The sequence below is a fragment of the Mustela lutreola genome, chromosome 12, assembly GCF_030435805.1.
Source record: "Mustela lutreola isolate mMusLut2 chromosome 12, mMusLut2.pri, whole genome shotgun sequence".
NCBI lineage: Eukaryota > Metazoa > Chordata > Mammalia > Carnivora > Mustelidae > Mustela > Mustela lutreola.
Genome location: NC_081301.1, coordinates 55,626,652 through 55,650,227, shown reverse-complemented (window position 1 = coordinate 55,650,227; position 23,576 = coordinate 55,626,652).

Sequence of the window (23,576 nt, the reverse complement as noted above, 5' to 3'; positions counted from 1 at the left end):
TGTCCTTTTGGAAAGAATTACAAGTTTATAATCATTTAAAGACCTGAGCCCTAGAGATGAGCTAAGTTGGAATGATTAATCGGTGAAGTTATCCAAAATGTCAGTTTTGCTGTAAAAAGCTTTATGTGTTTAAAGCCCAAAGTCTAGGAATACTGTAAAATGATGGGAACTTCCATGAAAAGCATGGATGAAGCAAGGAAGAGCTTGCCCGGCCCATATCTGCAGTGAAGATTGGGTGCGTTTGTCTTGTTCTGTTCACCTAGACTAAATGGGACAAAATACCTGGTGTGGTGTGGCTGCTGCAGTAATTCCACAAAATAAAGTAGGTTTCACACTATACACAGCAGAATTTCCCCTTTCCCAAATATTATAATTAGGCTCTTTTTACTTTCTGTGAGATTAGTTTTTAACAAGCACTAAAATGTATATTCATTCATTCATAGATCATATGATTTCAATTTAGGCAAGTAATAAGCAAAATGATTCTTCTTTCTAAAGTGATAAGGAAAATACTTTCCTGAAAAAAAAAATTGAACAGATATTGTTTTCACCTGCCCAAAAACTATCTAAAATAATTGAGATCTGCCTGAGATGACTTGCTTTTCCTTTTTTTCTCATTTTCTTTTCTTTTTTTTTTTTTGAAGATTTCTATGGTGGGTTAAGTTTCAAAATAGATATTAGATTTTGATGATGACAGTAAAAAATCTTGACATCTTGATTTTTTTTTCTCATATTTTGCCCATTTTCAGCCTTTCTGGAGCAAAGGAAATCTTGGTGAAGGTTCAATGTGCACTTTTAGGGAAGAAAAAAATTGAAAATTCACAGTACTTTCTTGCTTAAAATAAATCACAAAACTAGTTAATGTTAGAAAAAAGTACAGGGGCTCCTGAGTGGCTCAGTGGGTTAAGCCTCTGCCTTCGGCTCAGGTCATGATCCCAAGGTCCTGAGATGGAGCCCCACATCGGGCTCTCTGCTCAGCGGGGAGCCTGCTTCCCCCTTTCTCTCTACCTTCCTCTCTGCCTACTTGTGATCTGTCTCTCTCTCTGTGTCAAACAAATACATAAATTTTTTTTTTTAAAAAGTACAGATTTCAAACGTGGAAAGAAGTCATTTTTAAGTGAGCTTTACAGACAACAGTAAGAGCCCCTAGTTCTCGAAATCCTGCTCTCAATAAACTCTAAAAATAATTCTATTTAAGAAACACATTCTTCTTTTAAGTTCACCTTTGTCAGAAGTTTGACAGTGATGGAAAAATCAAAGTCACCATCAATATTTTAGTAGAAGTAATTTACCAAGTAATAGTTCACACGTTGTTCCTAATTTACCTTATTATCAAACTTTAAAAACATGCATCAGACAATTTGTTAAGTAAGATTACATTTCTCCATTACCAAGGAGAACAAATGGAAAATTAAGCAAAATAAACATTTCAGGTCTTTCGGTGTACATAACAGAAATTAGAAAGGTAGAGCTATTTTCCACTCAACACAATCATCTGATTGAACTGACAAAGCTACTCATACCTGATATTTGTTATAATGTTGACATTTCCCTCAGTTCATCTAGTAACATCATATGCTATACTCACTGAGTGTAACCATGAGATGAACGCTGGCCAGACACACAAGAATTTTAGTAAGACATATTAATTATTTATGAAAATAAACATAAAATTGTTAAGGTGTTATTAATAATTCTTTAGTCAATAACAAGTTGATGTCCCCGCTGACTATTTAAATGTTCTTGAGAAATGAGACTCTGTTAAACTATCCCACCATATTTCGGTAAGCCTCTTACTTTCTGCTCTTAAATCAGAATTTTTATATTTAAGTTTTCACCCTCAGCTTACACTAACAAGGTATGCTCTTAAAGGAAACCGAAATTAAAGAAGTAATCCTATCACTGATGTTTCGCCTGACTATTTTGTTTATATAAAAACATATAAACCTCATAGATATTTTATGAAAAGTAATTTGATACATAGGAACTAAGGGATAAAAAAGGCTACGTTAATTTCTGTAGCAAAAGGAGACATACATTGTTGACCTTCACATCCATTCAAAATGCACAACATCCCCAAACACCAGTTCCATGCATAGGTGGCAGTATAATATACTTTTTTTTTAAAGTTGTATTTTGATTATCAGATTCAAATTATTAAAAAACAATGCTGATCTTAAGGTATACATTGAGAAGAGATGACAGTGGTATGTGTTATGTTTTGACATTTGCTATTTTACTTTACTATTCTCTCATTATTTCATCGGGTAGAACTTTGGTCTTTTGCAAATCTAAGTCGTGAGCTGAGAGTATATATAAAGTATTCAAAAGGAACACACTCACGCAAATAACTATAGGAAAGTACTTAGCTCACATAAATATGACTGTGACACATAATTTTATTTAATTATTAGAAGCATGTAAAATTCTGTCTATGTAGTTTGGCAACTTGCAACATTAATAAAATCCATGATAACCACATTTTGGGTTGTTTTCCCTAGCTTTTCCTCTCACACAGAAATCTTTCTGCTTCAATTATTTATTTATTTATTTATTTAAAAATATTTTATTTATTTATTTGACAGGAGACAGATCACAAGTAGGCAGAGAGGCAGGCAGAGAAAGAGGGGGGGAAGCAGGCTCCCTGCTGAACAGAGAGCAGGATGCGGGGCTCCATCCCAGGACTCTGGGATCTTGACCTGAGCCGAAGGCAGAGGCTTTAACCCACTGAGCCACCCAGATGCTGCTCAACTTTTAATTTTATCTAGGAATTTGCCATAAAAAATGAGAATAATACCTTTCTATTTGAAGAAAGAACATCAAGTTCAAAGAGATAAACTGGTTTATTCAAAGTATCAGAGTAGTTGAGTAGAGAACACATCTAAACCACCATTCCAAACTTCTTCCCACTTAACATTTTTTTCTCTCTATTTTGAATTTCTTCTCATCTCTCTTTTAAGATTTAATGTAAGAGTTCACTGCTTTTGGAAGATTTTCCAGACTTTCCACCATTGTGGTGGCCAGTCTTGGCGTATCCTTCCTTCCTCTATATTCTCTTAGCACTTTTTGCAACCTTCGTAATAGTATTTGCTCCACTGTATCCCATCGTTCCCTGAAGAGTAGGGTATGACCTATCTAGGAGGAGATGTCACCTCACACTTCTCCCAAATCCCTAGCAGACTTGAGTCCACACACTCAAAAGGCACTCAACACATATGAAAGCAATCAAATTGACAGCATTTTTAATTTTAAAATAGTTTCATGGTTAAAATAGAAACTACAGTCTAAAGAGGGATGAATGCAATGCCTGCACATGTAAAACAAGTGGACTATTCATCACTGCCTCTTTTTCAGTCCTGCCTCTGAGGAGCAACAACAATTCCAGGAAGGACTTCCTCAGATCCATGGTATGCCCGGCAATGATTTTTCAATGCCAGAAATGCTAATTTACCAGGCCTGTATCATCAATTGTCGAAGCACTTCTCTTAAGAGTGATGTCACAGCACAGCAAGTTGGCAATTCTTTGAGGAGTTATTTCAATAACTGCACAGCTCTTTGTCTGATTAATGAAACTGCCAATGGATTTACAACTCCTGTTATGAAAATGTATCATTGGAGATTTGCTGAATGGTGTGTCATAAATTCTAGACACCTGAGAAATTACAACAGAATTTGATTAGAATGGCTACTTTCATCTTCTCTTTTTCACTAAATTCACTTCTCATTAACTACTCCTACCACTGTCTGCTCTAAGAGACAGGAAGATGGCTATTTGTGACAAAATATTCTGTTTGCTAAAGCCATTTGTTCTTTCATTGTCTACACTATCTACAATTCCTTGTGGACAATATTTAAACATGCAAAAGCAGATTCAAATAGGAATAATGTCAGAGAAGAAAGTTTCCTTGGAGTCTATAATGTTTCTGGTGACTGGAGGCAGGTTCAAAAAATATTGATAAACAAAGCAATAAGACTCAGCAGAATATAAGTTATGGGCCAAATACTTTATGCACTCTTAGGAGGGAGGCCTCAGGCTGAGTATCATTAGATACACAGGGCAAGAATTACTGCTCTATAATTCAAACCTCAAGATATCCAGAGATAATTACAAAAGCACAAATATGTTTGTTTTTTCTCTTCAAGAATATTGTACTTTAAAAGATTAATGTCAGCAAGCACTAGCTACCCCAAAATAATTATAAACTTCTACTTCCATTAACATGATGAAACGAAACACCTAAAATTACCAAAAGTTGACTTAAATCTTAGATATAGTATATATATATATTTATAATATATATTTTAATATATTTTAATATAAGTATATATATAAATATATATATTTATAATGAGCTAATATTTAACAATTAATTAGTTCTGAATAATTTTTTCTCTCCTAATATGAAAATTTATTTTGGCCTCAATAAGAAGTCATTCAGATTAGCTACCAATAAGTGATTTCATGAAAACAAAGTAATATAATATTAGGAACCCAAAGATGACCAGCTTTTACAATGTGTTTTCCTTAATATAAACCACATAAAAACCCCTCTGAAAAGCTCACCTGGTACAAAGGAAACAAAGTGAATGAATCCCAATATATTGCAATGGAAGCAGATTGCCCCAAAACGAATCTGTTTCATCATATTTAGAAATGAACGAGAATAGAAGCAGATGCCAGAGATGAATTGATTTCCTCTCTTTCCACTCAAATCATACAGTATGCTTCTAAGAATTATGATGCAAGCCAAAATATATATTTCAGTGAGCATCAGAGATAGCCCTAAAATATGCAGGAGAGAAACAGAGCAGGGAGCTATGACTCATTTGCAGTAAGGATACTAGCTCAAGACTTCCACCAAACCTCCTGTGTTAGTAGACAAAATAATATTTCCCAGATGCCAGGTACTCTTCTATCCGCCTCACATGTATCAGTCCATTTGCTTTTACACCACTTCTAGGGGTCAAGTCCTAACAGCATCTTCATTTTCTAGTTGAGGAAACTAATACACAAAGGTTGCACAGTTGATACTCCATAGGAGAGGGGCTTAAAGCCTAACAATCTGGTTTCAGCATCCCTGCTCTTCTCTACTCTGATATATGAGCTTCAACAGCATTATCCTTCAGGAAAGCCTGTGCAGAAGCCACTCAATAATGTATTTCAGTTAAAGTTTCTCCAGCATTCATTTCTTTCCTTATATAGTTACAGGAACTGACCTCTCCTTGATGTTCCAGACCACTTTCCTCTCTTTTTCATTTCTCTACCTCCCCTTCTGTTCTTTCCCCCCCATTCTCAAGTTCAAAATTTGGAGGAAAATGTTACTTTTTAAGGTGCAAGAATAGATCACTGAAAATTACAGAATTATTCCAAGTAAGAAAAGGAAACAATCCCATGGTTAGTATTTGTGTGGTTCATCTGAGGACAAATTGCACAGTGTCCTTTCTGTCACATCCCTTAACTGGAATAGGTACTGGTTACTTAAGAAGTCAGCTGAAAATAAATAAATGAATAAATAAATTGGCTGAGAACTTTTCATTTCAATGTTTTGTGAACCAAAAGAGGAAAACATGAAATCACACACACACAAAAAAAGCATTAGTGGTTTTTACGGAACAACAAATATTGAAAATTCAAGGCAACAACAAATGAAAATTACCTTTAGTCATTCCATGAATGAATCTTCCGAGTATTGCACTCAGAAATCACCACCAGTCAAAATACCAGGAAATCAAGTCAGCAAAGCTAATTTACCACTGATTTTCAGCAAGATGTAATTAATAGTCCCTTTATATGTCAAGTAGAGCTAGTAGTGGAAGAAATACAAAGAAAAATTAGCAATTCAAGGTAGTCATGGCATGTAACCTGTATATGAGAACCTTCCTCCAAAAAAAAAAAAAAAAAAAATACCTGGAAAGCTAGTCAATAGAATATATTCCCCTTCTTCAGTTTCTGCAGCCTAAAGAGAAAGCTTAAGAGAGAAGGGGGAAGATGATTAATGTCTTTGTGTTGTAAATGTGGCAGGCCCTCTCTAATGAGACACTAGGTATAAACAGAGTAGGCTGAACCCCTTAACTACAGACTGGGGATTGGAGAAAACATATAGATCCTCTGAAAAGCTTCAACACCCTCAGAAACAAAACTCCTGGAGTTTCACAACTCCATGAGCAGGGGATTCTGCTCAGCGGATTCAGAAGCAGAGAATGGAAATAAAATAACTAAAGGCAAAAATAAAGCAAACCACCCAAATGCGCCCAGTAGACTTCACAAAGTCACTGAATAAAATGAAGAGCTTTTAAAAGGCCAACCAAGGGTAGTAAAATCCCTCATATAATTGTCACTAGAACCCTCACTTGCCCTATAAGCGAAAGAGCTAATTTTGCATACTTCATAGTGTACTGTGTAAGAAACTCCTAAGTGCATTTCTCAGGGCCTAGAGCTTCCTTGAAAGCTGCCATAAAGATTTTTTAAAAATTTGAAAAGACAAATAAGTAAGGATCTCCTCACCTGCACTAGGAGGCTCCAGAAAATGTGCCTTTCATCTGTTTAGTGAGATAAGTTTGTGATGGGAGGCCCAGATCCGCTGAGGAGCTCCGAGAACGCTCCCCTCTGGAGTTCAGACCTCACGGAGGAACTGCAGTCACTGACTTGGGAAACTCCCACGCAATGCGAGTAATGAGATCTGCAGTGGAAGGGGTCGTGCAGAAGCGTTCAACTGCCAAAGGAAAGATGGGTGCAACTACCATGAAGGATAGCAGAGTCAGAGCACCAGTGAGAATAAGCTGACCCAGATGGGCCTGTGGTGTGTGCTAGTTGATCATGGTGTTCCTAGAAGTAAAATAAATAGAAACCTGCTAAATTCTTAACTTGATCTGCCTGGGCAGAAAGTGAACAAAAGTCTAACCTGCATCATAAAAGCAGAGTCTTAGCCCCCATTCCATTCCCAGAACTAAGCCAGCTTACAGACCCAGAACAGGACTCCTCGAATGTAGAAGAGGCTGAGTCCCCTTGAGGAAGGACGATTCATACACGCCCCAAATTTTACACTGTTCATCTTTCTCTCGTCTGTCCACAAAGGCACTGACAGCCTTTTGCCAGGGTAACCGTGCACTCAGAAGAAGGAAATAATCAGATATTTTAGGAGTTACTAGAACGTGGCCATGAACTGACACTGATTCCAAGAGACCCCAAACATCACTGTGTTCCATTAGCCCCAGAAGAGGCTAATGGAAGTCAAATGATCAAGGCAGTTTAAGCTCAAGTCCATCTCATAGTGGACCTGTTGGGTGTCTGAGCCCATCCTGTGGTGATTTCCCTACTTCTGGAATGTATAATTAGAACAGATACACTCAACAGCTGTCAGAATCCTCACATTGGTTTTTTGACTTGTGCAGTGACAGCTGTAAGGGTGAGTTGAACTGCTTTTACCTAAGAAACTAGTAAATCAAAAGCTATACCTCATTTTTGAAGGGATTATAGAGATTACTGTCATCACCAAAGACTTGAAGGATGCAGGGCTGGTGATTCCAACCAGAGCTCCATTCAACTTGCTTGTTTAGTCTGTGTCAATGACAGATAAATTTTAGAAAGTGATAGTGAATCACCCAGATGGTAGCTCCAATTGCAGTGGTTATGTTAGATATGGTTTCATTGCTTGAGAAAATTAACACAACACATGATATGCAGCTAAAATTACTTTTTCTCCATCCTTGTCAATAAGGTCAACCTGAATCAATTTATACTGAGCTGGTCAGGTCAGCAATACACCTTCGCCATCCTACCTCAGGGGTACATCAATTTTCCAGCCTTATATCATCATTTAATTTGAAGGGATCTTTATTACCTTTCCCTCCCAAAGATACTACATTGGCCCAATATATTGATGATATTAAGCTTACTGGATGTAGTAAGCAAGAAATAGCAACTATTCTAGATGTATTGGTAAAATATTTCATGCCAGAAGTTGGGAAATAAATCCAAGAAAATTCCAGGACTTTCTACCCCAGTGAAATTTCTACAGGTCAATGGTGTGGGACATGTTGAGATATTCCTTCCAAGGTGATGAATAAGTTGTTGCATTCACCCCCACCCCTACTATCAAAACAGAGGCACATGCCTAGTGAGCCTCTTTGGATCTTGTACACAATATATGCCTCATCTGGGTATGTTATTCTATCCTATTTACTAAGTGACCCAAAAAGTGATGACTGGGATGCCAAAGAGGAGAAGGCTCTATAACAGGTCCAGTTTTCTGTACAAGATGCTCTGTCACTCGGACCATATGATGCAGCAGATCCAATGGTGTTTGAAATATCAGTGGTAGATAGTGATGTGTTTGGGGACATTCACAGGTTCTTATAAGTGAATTATTGCTTAGGCCATTAGAAATTGGGGACCCTAACATCCTCTGCAAATAAACCATTCTTGTTTTGAGAAATGGCTCTTTACCTGTTACTGGACCTTAGAGGAAATTGAATGCTTGACCATGGACCAACAAGATACCATCTGACCTGAGCTGCCCATCATGAATGGGAAATTATCTGAGACACCAAACCATAAATTTGGGCATAAAAAGTAGCAGTTCATCATCAGGTAAAAGTGATACATACATGACTAAATCCAAGCACGCCTTGAAGGCCCAAGTAAGTTATATGAAGAAGTGACTCAGATGCCCATGGTCCCCACCCTTCTTATACTGCCTCTCTCTCCCAGGCCCCCCTTTGGCCCCCTGTGGCATTCCCTATGATCAGTTGATGAGGAAGATAAAACGGGGGCCCAATTTACAGATGGTTCTGCATGATATTCAGGCAGGTTTCAAAAGTGGATATCTGTAGGACTTTATTTCTCTGGGACATCCTTGAGGGAGAGAGGTAAGTGGAAATCTTCCCTATGGGCAGAACTTATAGCAGTACCTGGCTGTTCAGGTTGTTTAAAAGAAGTGACCAGATATGTGACTGTATACTAATTGATGGGTTGTGGCCAGTGGTTTGGATGGATCATCAGAGATTTGAATGAAACATGATTGAAAAATTGGTGACAAAAAATATAGGGAAAAGTTATGTAGATAGACCTCTCTGAATGGGGGGAGGGGGATAGTGAAGATATGTTCACTATAAATGTTCACCATGTGAACACATGGTGTAAATGTTCACCAAAAGGTGACCACAGCAGATGGGGATTTAAATAATCAAGTGGATAGCATGACCTGTTCTAGGGATACCAGCCAGCCACCGCTGTCATCAACCAATGGCCTCATGAGTGAAGTTTACCTGGTAGTGAGGATGAAGGTTCTGCATGGGCTCAGCAATATGGACTTCCACTCACCAAGGCTGACCTAGCTATAGTCATTGCTGTTACCCATTCTGCTAACCACAGAAAACAACACTGAGTCCCTAACATGGTCCTAATCTCCAGAATAATCTGCCAACTACGTGGGGGCATGTTGATTACACTGGACTGCTTTCATCCTAGAAGGGGAAGCAATATCTAACCCACTGAGGGCCTGAACAGAACAAAATAGTGGAGGAATGTTGAAATCGTGCTCTGGCTGACTGACTGGGCTGGGATATTAATCTTTTGCACTAGACACTCTGGCTCTTGGGCCTCAGACTCACACTGGGATCTACAACATCAGCTCTCTGGCTTTTAGACCCTGGAACTATACCATTGGCTTTTCTGACTTCCCAGCTTATGGACAACAGGTCATGGGATTTCTTAGCCCTATAATTGTGTGAGCCTATTTCTCACAAGAAATCTCATTCTAGACATGTATTTCTCCTATTTGGTTCTATTTCTATGGAGAATTCTGACCAGCACATCTTGTGTACTCTATGCACAGCCTATCTCCTGCTATATATCTTTACATGCAGTTAAATGCTACTTATTTTTGCTTGAGCTATTTCTAATCAGGGCGAAAGTTTAGGGATAAAAATCTAGTCTGCATTCTGATATATATCTAAATGTAACCATTTAAAAACTTTTTTTTTTAATTATTGTAGCACTCTTAAGAAAGTCCTTGAATACTAAAAAGCACACATGATTACAACACTTAGTTTACTTTTAGAATGTCCTGCCATATCATTAGATCACACCTAAGATTTCATAAGACTAGAAATTATTTACATCAGACTTTAACAAAATCTTCTCAGGGAAGGACAAGGTTGGACCTAATAAACTATCTTCAATATGATAGATAGGCACTGTCTATATAAGAATTTCAAATAGTCTTTTAAAAAATGAGCCCATGTAAAAAATATTCCTGTATTCTCTTTTAGGCAGGGCCTAGATTCTTAAGTGGTTTTTTGCTTCAGGTTCTATTTCCTTTGATTACTTCTATAAGAAATTGACATATGATGCTGAAAATCATCCTCACTTCAGATACCTAGATAGCAACCAAGGATCCCTTTTCTGGACTGCAGATATGAATGTTCAAAGTACTGAAATCCATATGAGAACCTGTTTTTTGAAAAGTCAACTTGTGGATCAGTTCAACTTGTTGGTTCCCACATCAAGCCAAAGAAACAATTTATATTGGAAATGGCTTCCAAATATTCTATTGTTCTTCCCTTTCCCTCAAACTTTCTTCATTCTCTCCACATGAATACAGCTCAATTCTTTTCTTCAAGTCTCAGATTAAATACAGTCTCCTTGGAGAGGCCTTACATGAACCCTAAATCAAAATGGTTTTTATTCTTCCCATCATCCCAAATCACTCATTCTATTTTTATAGCATGTACATCTACAGGAATTACACAAAGTCAGAGAATTGAAAGGATTCACAAAAGTCTATAGGATCTACTAAAAGAAAGCTTTAGTAAAGGTAGAGTATATAGCATAGCAGGCCTAGAAGTATGAACAGCATTGCGTGCTTGGTAAACCCTTGGAGCAATGATCCAAGGAAGAGGCCCTAAGAGTCATTGAAAGTGGGGTTTCAGGTCATTTGAGCATGGAATACTGGAGTCCTCGATATCCAAAGCATGATCTTCTATGTGTTATTTATATTGTTCCATGTACTTGGGCATGTATTCTTCTCACTCTTTTGGGAGGGGTAGAGTCAAAGGAGGGCCTGAATGTACTCTTAAAACATAGGGAGTAAGTTGAAGGCATAGATGCCCAGGTCTAGCACCAGTACCGTCACTTGTATTTTAACATTACCAGCGTACATAGCAACAGGGACTCTGATGATTTTCTGTACAATCATGAGCCCCGTGTCCAGCATGTTGTATAGGAAACACCCAATGAATGTTGAACAGACGGGTGGATAGTTGGACAGATGGATGAACAAATGATGGGGGCAAAATAACCTCTGTGACTATAAATTTATATCATCCCTGCCATTTATTAATGTGACACTGGAGTAAAGAATATACTATGAAATAGGAAGACCATAGATTAACATGTAAATTCAGTTCTTCTAAACAAACTGCTATTATTAATAGAGATATTTATGTTCAAAGATTAAAATATAGATTCAAATCAGCTGTATGACTTGCGAAGTTAGTTGCATAATTCACCTGGCAGTGACAAATCTAATGAATTAATGATATAACTTGAATATTAGAGATACAGCTTAGGATTTCACTGCATGTTTTATTTAAAATTTGATGCACTGTGCAAATAAATCTTTAAAATATACTCCTAAATCAAACTGTAAATAAAAATGTAAAGAATAGCAATCTGTAGGAGTGAGGAAGGAGGATGATTAAATCACCGCCGGTATTCAACTTGGATGGAAAAGAGAGGAAGCTTGAAATGAGAAGGACAGAGAAGGACTAACAGGAGAGGAAGTAGAAAGAGAAATCTATCACGGTTTCATGTCACCACCATCAGTTTTTATTGTGCATGGCTCCCTCTGCACTTCGCATTATGCTAGACATAGTTGGACACTGTTCTATCAATGCTGATATTGTTGATTCATCTGGAACTGGAAGTGGGCCAGATAGCAGAGAACTTGGTTTTCCAAAAACATTACTTTGGCTATTTATAATAAACTGAAAAACACACACAGACACACACATACACTTCTAGACTGACACCATTGCAGAGCAAAAGGCTGACTGAAGCAATGACTCAGGCATTTCAGGGTTCTTTTTAAAAATCTAGTAAATATTGTTCCTCTGTATATGGTCCATTCCCATCTTCCTCCCACATTTTATTCTCCTTGGTGTACAGTCACTACCTTTTACAATTACCTCTTTTAGAGAATAAAATTTCAACATCCTAAAATTAAGATCAATGTTTTCTCCACTGACATCTTCCTTCTGAGTTTGCTTATCCTCAAGCAATTCCACAAGCACGACACAATAGCCTTAGTAAATATAATGGAAGATATTTTGTTTCTTCACTTTTCTTTTTCTTACTTAGTTTTCTCCACTTGTCTTCCTTGATTAAGTTCCAAGATTAAAGGAATATAAAGTAGAATTTATCTTCATGGAATATGTTACCTCATTATTTTTCTGGTAATTTAAACTCATCTGTTAACAAATAATCTTTTGAAAACACAGACTGAGATTTTTAAATCATTAAGGAGATTGGTTTCCAATTTAGAACTACATATTTTTTCTTAAAAAATATAATACCACTTCTAAGCCTAGATATATCTAGGTAAGATTGAGAAGTCCAGGGGCACCTGGGTGGCTCAGTGGGTTAAGCCGCTGCCTTCGGCTCAGGTCATGATCTCAGGGTCCTGGGGTCGAGTCCCGCATCGGGCTCTCTGCTCAGCAGGGAGCCTGCTTCCCCTCTCTCTCTCTGTCTGCCTCTCCGTCTACTTGTGATTTCTCTCTATCAAATAAATAAAATATTAAAAAAAAAAAAGATTGAGAAGTCCAATTAACATCTCTTTTCTAAACTGCCACCACCCTATTGTTTAAAGCCTTCCTTTGCATGCAAAGCCTCCATTTGCCTATTTAATTCTGGATGGTCCAACAGATCCCTCTCACCCCAGGGTCCCTTTCTCCCTTTCCTATACTCACTACGTCTATTACCCATATCATCATTTTTATAATGAACAGTGGTTACCAAATGACTTGCATTCTACTCTTGCATTATTTTTTTTCAAATACTATTGTCTCATGTATATTGTTTCTCTTATTGTAGTGTAAATATTGTTTCATTAACCAGATCACAAGCTACATTTTGGCAAAAAGCTTACCTCACATTTCTTAATCTGGCATAAAACACCAAAGAGTTGTGGACATGGTAACAAATCGGAAGTTTTAAATTTTTGCATTTTTATTACCAACACATTAGGATAATGATTTGCATTTTGAACTGACTTTACATAATGTAGTTTATTCAGTCCATATAAGAAACCTTTAAATATTTGGTCACATAATGGAGGTGATTAAAAAAAAAAAAAAGAATCCTAGAAAAACTGGGCTACAAGTAAGTGAAGGGACAAGGATCAAATGAAAGCTGTGACTCCAAGGGCAGAGAGCTTTCTACTTTCTTAGGGGAAACACAGAACCACATCATTCTAATATTGGGACTGAACAGAGAAGTAACATGCTGGAATGTAGTTCAGCCAACAAAGCACAGGTGCACACCCCCTGAGTAGATGAAAATAGCACAGCCAGAAAAGGGGCAGCAGCTGTGCCTTTATTATGCACTCACTTTGCAAGTTACGTCTGCATCTGTGCTACCTCTAAGGTCCTTTTATTAATACATTTGGTGATATATACGTCATGCATAAATTTCATAAAAAACCAAGCAAGAGAAAAGCCATGCCAGTGGGGGAAGAAACTGGTGACATTTACAGTACATGGTATATATACCTGCACAAATGTTTATTTATTATCTTCTGCACACCTCATATAAATAGCTATGAAGACAGATATACTTACGGGAAAGGGTACAGGTATATCTGGAGATGATGGGAAAGGACGGAAGCCACATAAACACTGCATGATGTATAAAGATGAAAATCTAATTTTTCACTGATGGATGTTGTAGGATTGAGTGGTCATCACTGTATTCTCTCTGTGTGTGGCTGAGGCTAGTGCTACTCTCTCCATTTAACAGATAATAAAATTGTTATGCCTCAGGTAATAAACAAAACTAATGGCACGAGTAGGAAGGAGTCTGGACCATTTAACTGCCTGTTGTCCGTTTCTGCTATAAAATAAAATTCCATTTTTTGGAGAGTAGAATCCTGACTCAAAGGCATCCTGATTATTTACACACATGGATGTCTTTCTTTTATGCAAATCTGATTGGTGTCAAGTCAAGCAAATAAACACTAAAAACGCTGGCTGCTGCTTCTGGCTTGATTGATAAAAAGCTACTTAGTTAAGGCTAAATCTTTTCTTATTTTTCCATAATTCAACCTTATGTGTCTGAATAAAAGAAATGCATTTATTCGATGGCTTTTAAAACATTGGGGACTTAGCTCTCCCTTGGAAAACACTTCCCATATGAATCCACAGAATGTTCTCTTTAAAACTGCCTTTGATTAAAGATAATACATCATGATGAATAGATGTTAAATTTTTTGCTAAATGTTTCATTAACTTTGTATTACTATTAAGCTAATGCCAGCAATCATGTTAAGGTTCTGCCTGATTATCCATCAAAATGTTATATGCCACTTCTACATTGCTAAGCCCCCAGAATCATTCTTTACTAGGTTCATTATATCATATATCTCTATTCCATGTTTGGCTTTTATATGGTTAGTAATTTCTCTAAATGTTAGGTTTATTTATTATATTTAGCACCAGTACAATTATTTGTGTTTTTTATTCTGTAATTTTCAATCATCCAATTGATTCTCACTTCCTAGCTCTATACTCTTATTTCTAATTCTGCTTTTGATGTCATATGAGAGGCACTTGTAAAATCAAAGCAGAGGTTAAATGAATTAGCAGAATAAAGCTCTTAAAGATCTTGTGTATTGGGGCGCCTGGGTGGCTCAGTGGGTTAAGCCACTGCCTTCGGCTCAGGTCATGATCTCAGGGTCCTGGGATTGAGTCCCGCGTCGGGCTCTCTGCTCAGCAGGGAGCCTGCTTCCCTTCCTCTCTCTCTGTCTGCCTCTCCATCTACTTGTGATTTCTCTCTGTCAAATAAATAAATAAAATCTAAAAAAAAAAAAAAAAAGATCTTGTGTATTAACCAGATCAATTTTAAGCTAAGACTTTTTAAGTAATCCATGCATATTGTACCAAAATTAATAAAATACAGAAAGGTAGAGAAAAAAAATGTTACATACACCAGTAACAATGACTAGTAACGTTTTTGGTACATGGTATTGTCTACCTAATGCACTTACACTCTTTTACTTACCTCTGTTATCTTTATATCTATATATAACATACGTGTGCTGTAGCTCTATTCTTCATAATCAGTATTTTGCATAATTCACTATATATATAACATTCTACACGTACATTGTATTTTTATTTTTTTTTACTTAATCACAAGCATTTCCCTATTTCTATAAGCATTCTTCTGTACTATCATATATGCCGTCATCTTATAGTCCTCTTTGCTACCTATTGCTCCAACATATCAAGATTTTCCAGTTTCAGACTTTTAAATTTGCCATTCTTTCAGCCTGGGATTCTATTTGCCACAATTTATCAGCCTATGGTATCTTCATTCAGTTGTCTCTCAAATATTACCCTTCAAAAAAGCCTTCCTGGAGAACTCCATTTAAACAATGTACTCCTATATGCTGTTCATTCTTCCTGCATCCTTCATCGCGACACCAAATGCCACCTGACATCGTATGTTGTTTACATTCTGTCATAGAGCATATATTTTTATTGATTTGTTTCCTATCTCACTCACCAGAATGTAAGCTACACAGAGGCACACGTTTCTGCATGCTTTGTTTACTATTTTTTCCCCAATGCTTAGTACAGTTTGCAGCACAGAGAAAATGACTTAAAAATCAATAGATGAATAAATATTATTCCAACACATGGTTCTGACAATAATTATTTTAAATAGTTCAAGAAATTAATTTCTTATAGAAGTTCCCAAAGTATCTTTAAATGGAAAGCAGGAGAAATTCTAACATGAAATTATCGAACCATTCCCAGAAATTTAAAAGAATTTCAGTGTTAAATTTTGACTAAACAGGGTTAAGTACATCTGTCAAATATAAAGAATGTTCAGAAGGTTTCCGTTGTGTAGTTTATTTTTCCTTGATAACTTGCTGGGGATTAATAGTAAATTTATTTCTTAACTACATTGGTAGTTGTTATTTTGTACAGGCTGCTAAGTTCAATTCCAGTCTCCATATATCCTTGTGCTTAATTATGTATGAGTCCTCTGATATCTTTGCAAGGACATGGAGGACAGGTACTATAAGTTGTTTTTGTTGTTTAACTATTGTTGTCATATGTATTTATTTTTGTTCTTTTTTGAATAACCCACAAATTAGAATAACAGGCAACTCTCAACAAATATTTAGTCATTTGTTCATCACTTATTATTTACCCCTACTATAGAGTCCACTATCTCAGTAATCATGAAAGTAAAAGAAGGTAGAAGACTGTATTTCAGGGGCACATGGGTGGCTCAGTTGTTAAGCATCTGCCTTCTGCTTGGGTAGTAGTCCCAGGGTCCTGGGATCCAGCCCCACATCGGACTCCCCACTCAGCAAGGAGCCTGCTTCTCCCTCTCCCTCTGCCTACTGTTCCCCCTACTTGTGCTTGCTCTCTCTTTCTGTCAAATAAATAAATAAATAAATAAATAAATCTTAAAAAAAAAAAAAGACCTATTGCAGATTTATGGTAGTTTTAGTTGAGTTGTAAAGATTATCTTGTTGAGATATATATATTTCTCTCTGCACTAAACCATAATATTCAGTTCAGCAGGAAATCTCCTATCTATGATCCATCATAATGCATATTTAAAAAAAATTATCACTATGAAATAAGGTCAGGAGGTAATATCCTTTAATTACCAAAAAGAGTAAGACCATATAATGTTAAGCTCAAGATTTCCAGAAACAGACACTTTGGATTCAAATCCTATATTTCTAGATGTCTATTATTCACAAATAATAATCCATACCTCACTTTGAACAAGTTATTCAACCAATGTTCTGTATCAGTTTACTCATCTATAAAATAAGAACATTAATAATGTCTTCCTTATAGGTCACTGTGAGGATGAGTTAAAGTACGTAAAGCACTAGAAAAAAAGCACTTAGATTAAAATACTTAAAATAGTATGCCTGGATGTAGTGCTAGCTACTACTTATTAGATCGTAACTTCTAGTTATTATTCAAAGTAGGCAAGAGATATGCCTTGTGTCCTCAAAATAATCTTAACAATTACAAGCATTCTTATTTGCCACTATGTATCTATATAAAAAATTATGATTTTGAGAGTATTTGTGAACTCTTCTTATCAACTTTGTATCTCCATTGTGAAGGAAAGTCAATAAAAAATGCAAAGAAAAAAATTTATCAATCAATTTAAAGGCTGGAATTAAAAGGAGAGAGAAAGATACTTCAGGACCAATTTAAGAGGAGTGACAGAGGGAGATTCATGCTGTTTGGGAAGTTCCCATCTCCTCCCCCTGCCTGGCTCCTCACACCTGCACTCTCATCTGCATCTGCTCTCAGTCACCCCCCCCCCCCGTTTGCTCTCCTCTTCTCCCTTCCTCTTTCTTCAATCATTGTTTCTGCATGACACATTAATCTGCGATGAAACAAGTCTAAAACTTCAATGAAGTCTACCTGAAATTTTTCTATTGCCTTATTCAAATTTCATCCATGACCATCTCTTCCCCTGTTTTCTATGGAAAAACAGGCATGTTTTTATGTCTGTGGCTTTTATGTCTCCAGCTTATGTGTATAAGCCACATACCAGAACAGGTCTCCATCAGTCCACTCTATGCCACTTTTGTTTTTTAACTATATGGAAAAACAAAACAAAACAACAAAAAAATAGTAAATAATGAGTTAAAGAAATTGATTTATTTTCTCCTCCTTTATGCCGCCATTGTGTTAGAATCCCTGTTCTGGTTTACCAAACTGATTTTAGACATCGAGAGCAAAAACCAATACTCGTATTTCATGAATCCAAAGGCATTTTGGCAAATCTCCACAAGTGAGCCCTTGGTCATCACTGAAAACAGTCTCACATGTTAACCACTCTAGTAAGGTAAAGACAACAAGAATGTACGTGAGCATCTCATATTTTCAATGTCTTTATTTGCAAATGTATTTGAAGATCTCAGTTCATCAAAGCAGATATGAAATTGTTCCACACACTTGACAATTCTATTGGGTAATGAAAATTGAATGGTTCTAGGGTACATTGGTGGTGCAATGGGTTAAGCATTGACACTTGGTTTCAGCTCAGGTCATGGATCTTAGGGTCCTGAAATCGAGACCTCTGTTGTACTCTGTACTGGGCATGGAGCCTAAGATTCCCTCTCTCCATTTCCCTCTGCCCCTCCTCCAATTTGTGCACAGTCTTTCTCAGGCTCTGTCTCTAAAAAATCAACAAACAAAAAACAACAGAAAAAAACCAGAAAACTGAATGGTTCTAAACAGACTCAGCAGTGAAGACAGAATGAGTGTAGGGATATTGTATTTTAATCTTCTTGGAAAGCGATTTTCCAAGCATAGGAAAATTGCTCTTCCTAAAAAATTTAAGGAAGTAACATAATGTAGAAAATATTTATTTTTACTTAAAACATGATTTATGTTTTATTTAATTTTATTATGAAATATTGATAAGAAATAATGATAAGGCAATTGCTGGTGAGAAACACTGAAGGCTAAGGCATCTGTGAAAAACAAAAAAGAGAGCTTTAAAAAGTTTTCTTTGTAAAATGCCCAATAATAGTGTGATATGTAAATGTTAATTAACATACCTAAAAAAACACGTTTTTTTTTTTGTTTTGTTTTGTTTTGTTTTACCTTGGAGAACAGGATTACTTGGTTGGTAGATTGTAGTTATGAAGATGTTTATTATGCATTTTTATTTCATAATTTTCTTTTTGTATACTCAATTGTGTTTAAGAGAGAATTTTAGTGTATTGCCAACTTGGATGACTAATATTTAGAAAAATCGGAACATGTCCATTACCTTGGTAGGATAGGTACTCCAGAAGCCTGTCTGCATGAAACTTGCTGAGTATCCTTAAAGAAGAACCAAAAGTGAGACACAATGAACTTAATGCCGTGAAGAAAAGGGGAAAAAAGGGTTTCATGGGTGAACAATTCTAAGTATTAGTCATATTCTCTGTCCTAGCCAAATGAGCACCTATTTCCTCTTTTAGTCTCACAAATCACAGGACCTGTAAATCAAGTAAGCATGCAAATCAAGTAAACCTGAAAGAACCTAGATACCTAAAACCATATAAAGCAAATATTATTGCTTTGGAACCTATCTAACAGATCACAATACAAAGGGAGAAAGATATTCTTCCCCATTTTGCAGTAGACCACATAAAGCTTTGACTCTTTGAAAACTTCAGTGCAAAGGGTTGGTGAGTAAACACCAACAAGTCCAGGTAGGAAACAGACTGCATTTCAAACCACAAATTATTGGTTAATGCATTTGAAATATATACTGGAGATTACACATACACACACATACATAACCTAGAGCACTGGAGGTCAGTTTGACTGAAGGTCAAGATCTTAAAGCATATACAATGTCTTTTCTATCTAGTAGTTGTTTATAACTACTCATATTAATTTGTTTATAACTAACTCTATGCTAGAGTTTTGTCTTCATATCATGGAGAAAATAGGAAGTCCAGCACCACAGGATGGCATCTGAACCCATTTTGTTTGAGAAGTGAGAACTAGTAATCAATAGAACTATTTTCATGAAATACTCTTTCTATTTGCATTTATATTTGTATACTCTAAGTATCATCAGAGATCTTAAAGGGATGGATGAAAACATGGCAGAGCATGGATGCTGGCAAGTCCCTGGTCACCTAAGAGTTCAAGAATTCCCATCAGTGTCCACCAACTCCAAGCATCTGAATTCAGGGATGGAAATGTCCTGCTACAGCAACTGATGCCATTCATCATGGAGCTAAACCATGAATTAGAAAACATTTTCTGCCAAAGGTCACATTGGGTAAATATTTTAGGCTGTGTGGGCCATAGGGTCTCTGTCACATTTCCTCTGCTACTGAAGTAGAAAAGCAGCCATGGACAATATGCAGCTTTGTTATGGTAAAACTTTACTTACAACATCAGTGTGTAATTTGCTAACTCCTGAGCTAATCTCAGGTCTGGCACAGGATTTGGAGAAGCCAAAGAAGAATCCAACAGGTGTCACAATTGCTGAGCATCCAGTGGCTCCTCTGCGGCAAGCAGGTGTGACAGGAGATAAGCAACCATGTTTATGAGCTGCAACAGCACTGGAAGCCTTGATCCAGCCCTAGGACTTAAAGAAAGCAAGGCGGCTGTTCCACTATCAAAGGTAATGAAGAGTACTGGAAATGATAAATGTAAAATACAAGTTCTCTTTTTTTCAACATATCTCAATGATAACCTTATGGTTTCCTCTCATAGTCCATTAATATAGTAAATTAGATAAAGTTTTAAATGTTTCTTCTTCATTCTTTTAAAATGATAAAGTTTATTTACTGAAATTCAAATCTTAAACCTTCTTAGAATTTCTGGTCCTTTATTGGTCATGCTAGGTTACCCTTTTTAATATTGCTGGATTCAATATTCTAAAATTCTGTAAGAATTTTTTGGATCTATTTTCATAAAAGATAGTAATGTGTAATTATTTTTTCTTGTATGTCTTTGTTAGGTTCTGGTATTAGTGCAATGCTGAACTCAGAATAATTTCAGAAAGAGTCCCTCATTTTCTACTTCTTGAAAATGTTTATATAACTCTTTATTTCTTAACTCTTGGATAAATTCACCACTGAAGCCATCTGGACATGGAATTCTCTTTGTAGGAACATTTTTGATTATGAATTTAATTACTTTAATGGATAGAAAATTAACAATTATTATTTCTTCTTGAGAGAGCCTTGACATTTTTCTCACTCAAGGAATTTACCCATTCCATCTAAGATGTCAAATTTATTTGTATGAAATTTTTCACAACACTTTCTTATTAGCCTTCTATTGTCTATAAAATCTGTCATGTGACCTCTCTCATTGCTGACATTCACAATCCGTCCTCTCTTTCTCCAAGACTGAAGCAGTGGTAGAGGAGAAACAATGTGATGACAGAAGCAGGGACTGGGATGAGACAGGTCTGAGCCGAGGAATACTGGCAGCCAGCAGAAGCTGGAAGAAGCAAGGGCTGCTTCTCTCCCAAGGTCTGCAGGAGGACACAACCATGCCAACACCTTGAGTTCAGCCCCCAAGACTCATGTTGGGACTTCTGGCCTCCAGAATTGTATGAGAATAGACATATGTTATTTTAAGTGAGTGAAGCTCCCTTTAATGTCTAGCACACCTGTTTGCAGACTTTGTCCTTTGTGATCTCTGAGCCTCCTTGTTCCAGACCTTGAGTTTTTTTGAATAACTATATCATATGATTAAAGGTACAGATTCTGGAATCAGCCTAAGTGAAAACATTCCAATATTTTTTAGTTTGGTTTAGTTTAGTTTGATCTTGACTAAAAAACCAAATTTCTTTAAGCCTCAGTTTTCTCACCTATAAAATGGTTATAATAATGATACCCAACTTGTAAGGTTACTGTGAGAAATAAAAAAATTTCCACATAGAAAATACTTGAAACAGTTCCTGGCTCACACAAACACTCTGTAAGTGTTAACTCTTTGCACCTACATTTCAAAAAACAAACAAACAAAAACTATTCTTTTGCTAGCTCCCATCATGCAAAATCCAACCTCCTTAAATCGGTTACCCTGTCTGACCAGAGGATTCAAACGGATGGATTGATCAAATTTATACTTTGATTATCTTGAATTTTGTTAACCATTTCTTTAAGTTTTTATTTATTTATTTGAGAATGAGAGAGAGAGAGCAGGAGATAGGGAAATGTCAGAAGGAGAAGCAGACTCCCCGCTGAGCGGGGAGCCTGATGTGGGGCTCCAGCCTAGGACTCTGGTATCAGGACCTTATCCAAAGGCAGACACTTGACGGACTGAGCCACCTAAGATCTATTTTAAATATGCATTTGGGAACTTTCAAGGTCACTTTCTACCATTGATTCATCATAACAAAATGCAGCAATTATCACCTAGGCAATAACATAGCAGCGGGACACCCTTGCTGCAGACTCTGTGGAGTAGCATTAAGAAGGACCCCACAGTGAGCTGTGGTGTGCATAGGGTGTGCAGCTAAACCAGGAGGCCTGGAGATGGATTCACAAAAAGATGAGGATACATCATTGTCTTATTCATACCAGGCATCTTCTATCCAGATAATGTCAGCATGAACAGAGCTCCTTGTTTCTCTTGCTCAGCGTGATCTTTATGCATAATATGTGAAGTAGCTCCTATTTTCTTCAAAAACTGTCAATTCATTGGAATTAGAGCCGTTGTACTTTAAGTTAAAAAAAAAATCAATTTAAACATATTTTCCTGCATCCCAAGCTTGAATTATTCATTTTTTGTTTGGATTCTTCAGAATCTTTTCTTTGTGTAACTTTTAGAACATGAATTTTGAAATGAATATTGAGACATAAAACCATAAAATTGAAAATATTAAAAAATCAGTGTATGCAAGAACTGCCAATTGCCAATAATCACAAGAAAGCTACAAAGAAATGTGAGGTTACTGTTGTTTTTCATCTTATTTTTAAATTGCTTTGTAAACAATATGTAAATGTGCTAAAAAGCCTTTCCAAATGTTTTGTAGGGAGAAGATATTCCAATGTGGAGGATATAGCCAGAATTTATCTCTTGAAAATGTGAATTTCATACAGCTCAGGGACCATCCTGTCACAGTTTGCACCAATTTTGCTCCCTTAGACAGGCTTATTTCTGTCTGAATTTGCTAGAAGGTATGTCAGTACAACAAGAAAGAAAGAAAAAAAAAGGAGAAGCAAAAGAAGGAAGCGGTTATTTATAATTCCCATCGTCTTCTCAGGAGAATAGATACCAATAATTGGAGGTGCCATTGTTTTCTGGGAGTGCAATGGTGAAATGATGCAAGCTTTTGAAAAGCAGAGCTGGGATTGCCGTAAAAAATAAAGACCTAGAAATATGAAACAAAACACAGTAAAAATTTAAGAGACACAGGCTTTGGGCAGATCAGAAATGTCTAATGGGGATTTTTTTTAAAGTATTTTGCTGTGTGATGTGAAATGTAAACTATCTTCTTTATCTCCCTCCCAAACTTCTGTAAAATATAAAACAATTACTTATGCTTTGTGGATTGGATTTGCAACAGTGAGCTTGTCCTTCCTGAAGATCAACGTGAAAGGAAAAAAAAAAAAGTTGAAAACAAAAACAGAGGCTGCCAGAGAAGCCTGCCACATGGAGGTTATACTAACAAAAGACAGACAAAGAGAATCTGAAATGAATGGGGGGATGCACTAAACAGAGCTTCCTTCAGTATTTGCTATTGCTTATCAGAAAACTCGTATTTTTCTAGAACAGGCATTTCTTACACAACATGAGGTTTTGTTTGTTTTTTTTTTTTAAATTGGACATTAGCA